Raw genomic sequence first — 3259 nt, 5'->3', positions numbered from 1 at the left:
TCAAAAAGTAAATTGAGATTAAAGAAAAATACTTTAAAAAATCTGAGATAGGTACCAACACTTCTTTAGGGTATTTGACAGCAATTTCTCTCTTCAAACTGACACAAAATAACAAAGGTATGATTATGGTTTCTGAGGCTGGCCTTGAAAAAAAGCAGTTACAAGATGAAAGCAGACCACTATTTGCAGCTATACCCACAAAAAAAAAATGGAGTAAATAACAGTTCTTTCTTCTGACACTTGCCACTTATAAGAGAGACAGCAGACACAACCTTAACAAAAAAGAATAGAAGAGAAAAGAAAAGAGGAGAGAAGGAAGGAAAGGCAAGAGGCGAGGAGAAGGAAGGCGAGGTAACGGAAGAAAAATATTTTGCTTCTCCTGAACAGCGCACTGGCTCCTGTGGTTTCTCAGGTCAGATGGAAACATGTGGAATAAATATATTTTTAATAAGGCACCATTTGCACTCCACAGCAAGAAAGGATTAAGTAAAGGAGTGCGGAAGCACAGAAAAGAAATGATTTCTACCTCTGGAAAGAAGCCTACAAAAATATTAAAAGGACTCTTTATTTATTACCATGGACATGGACGTTATTTGTCCGAGTGTTTATGGACAGTTTTAATAGTTTTTAATGTATTTAATATTTATTATAAGAGTTATATTCATATTTATATTATAAGGTTTTATTCCCCTCAGGGATTACACGTTTCTGATTGGTTAAGAAATGGTTAGCTACGATTGGACAGCTAGTGCCGCAGTATAGGCGGGCACAGCTGAGGTAACTCGTTATGTTATTGGTTATTGTTATAGCGCGCTGCGGTTGTACGGGTTCTATTGGTTGTACCCCCTGTCAGTCAAGTAACTCCTCCCTTTGTTCTAGTCCCTTCTCCCCAAAACCTATATAAACCCCTGTTATCCCCTCGGGGGGGAGCAACATTCTGTCCCCAGAGGGTGCTGCACGTCCGGGGAGCCCCCATCATTTTTCCCCTGGGATTAATAAATCATCAATAATTCATTGAACCCTCGTGTCGCTCATCTCCTTCTCCGCCCCCGGGCTGCGGCAAAGGAGAGCTGCATTTGCCTCCTGGGCCCAGTGACACTGATGCACGCTTTTCAGTGTTTATAGCTGGAAACACCACAATATTGCTCAGAGGTGGAAAGCAGACCTCGGAGACTGACTTGAAAAGTTTTGTTGTCTAGCAGAATTTTCACATTCTGTAAAACATGTTTTAATTAAACAAATTCTCAGAAAAAATGTTGATGGTAGATATCCTCAACAAAATGCTCCTAGTAACAGCAGCTTTTTACAGCTATTAAGGAATTTTGCCAGCCCAACTACATCTACTGTGGATGAAAATGGATTTTAAAATCAAACAAAGCCCATGAAGAATTTAAAAGCGAGCTTTAAACTGACCCCTGCCTGGTCTATTTTCAATAGATCCACTTCATTAAAGGCCCAAATGACAGGCTTAGGTAGTAAAGTCAATACCTTTAGAGTACACCTCCAAATATGTATCTTTTTAAGATTTTAAACTTCCAGCATTAGCAAAGTGTCTGAAATTCTCCCCTAAGAAATCAGTAGCAACACAACCAACGGAGTTCTTTGGATTAACATGTTTTCTGATATCTTTGTCTTAAAATTTGTTTAATCTCTCTGTTATGGGTGTGGACTTTTATCATAGGTACTAGATTTTTTTTCTTTAGTTATTGGTAATGATATCACTGGTGTACCACTGTTGTCAGTGAAAGTTTCATCGAATGAAACCTATACATATGCACTTAGGTGCTTAAATAGGAGCTTAAATAATAGGTGCTTAAATCTTAGTAGTAGTAGCTATATAATAAATAAATTACTCATAGATGCCTGCTGTCCTGAAAGATGAAAAATGCCCTCAAAGCATCAAAGAAAACCATGAGAAATAAAACAAAATCATCACCCACTCCAACAACAAGCCCACCTCATATACCAAAAATCCTGCTCACTTCCTGAAAGATAAACTGGGATAAAAATACGTGGAAAAAAACAAGCAAACAAACATACAAACAAAAATAATGAAAACATCCCAGTCCATATCCATGAGGCTGACCTGTATACAGTGAATATGAAAAATATTTCTGAATTTGTCCATAAAATGGTTTCTCTGCAGGAATCATTATCATTTTAAAAATAAATAAATATATAAATTCCTTTCAAGCTCTCAAATGTGATTCTCAATTCCGACTTTTTTATCCAACAAACATAAATTCCGGCTTTTCTGTCCTTATTGAGGAAAGTCTTTGCTTAAATGTACTGTGTTAGCTCTGACCTACCAGGCTTTAGGCAACTGCAACTATTATCTTCAATAACTTGTTTATGGTTAGAGAGGTTTGATCACATTTTCTCTTATGCCTCAGGGTCTAGGCTTGGCAGAAGCTATAGCTTCAATAAAATCTATGACAGTCTTTGTGTTTTAAATCTACACAGTGACCCACTAATGCCTTTTATCTCAGAACAGCACAAAACACTGTCCCAAGTGACACTGTCAGTACCACTGTTATGCTTCTGAAATGCTCAGGGTTAACCATGAAAACACAGGTCAAGCTGCAAAAACTGTGGTATCTTCTCCTCAAGCAGACTGCATTTTTGTTCATACTAAGCAGTGTGCAAATTACTCTGTTTGGTGTTAATGAAGTAGATTTTTTTTCCCAGTACAGAGGGCAGGAAAACCTCATGGAACGGATGACAGAGTCTTCAGAATAAGTGAATTCAGTATGATACCTTTCTAAGCTGAGCTCAGGAACACCAAACACGTATGACTAGCCCCTCCTAATCCCTCAATTTTTTTTGCGACAGACATATTCACCACTGATCTGAGTATTTCCAGTCTCAGCTGGTGTCATTCAAGGCAGCTGTCAAGTACCCCCGACATCCACTGATGTCCTGGTCCCTGTAGGTGTGCGACTGACAATTCAGACTTCCCAGTGCTAAGGTCACAACTGCTTAATACCTGAAAACACTGAAAAGATTCAGGCACAAAGAGTAGCTGCTGCCAGTATCCTAGGGGAAGTTCAAGAACACAAAGAACCTTCAAAACAGAGAAACACACAGTCAGAACCTGTGGGGATAAGGTCCCCATGCACAAAAGCCTAGCCAGCAATGTGCTGCACTGCTGGAATTTCAGCATGGGTTTCAATTGCACTACTAAATAGTTTTCTTCCCATGAAATATGTCAGTGTTGGAGCTTTTTCTTTCACCAATTCAAATATAAATTCAAGTTCTG

This window comes from Empidonax traillii, unplaced genomic scaffold (assembly GCF_003031625.1).
Source record: "Empidonax traillii isolate 1590-97213 ecotype Southwest subspecies unplaced genomic scaffold, ASM303162v1 scaffold251:size695767, whole genome shotgun sequence".
In the NCBI taxonomy this organism is placed as follows: Eukaryota; Metazoa; Chordata; class Aves; order Passeriformes; family Tyrannidae; genus Empidonax; species Empidonax traillii.
Note: the sequence above shows the minus strand (reverse complement) of the source record.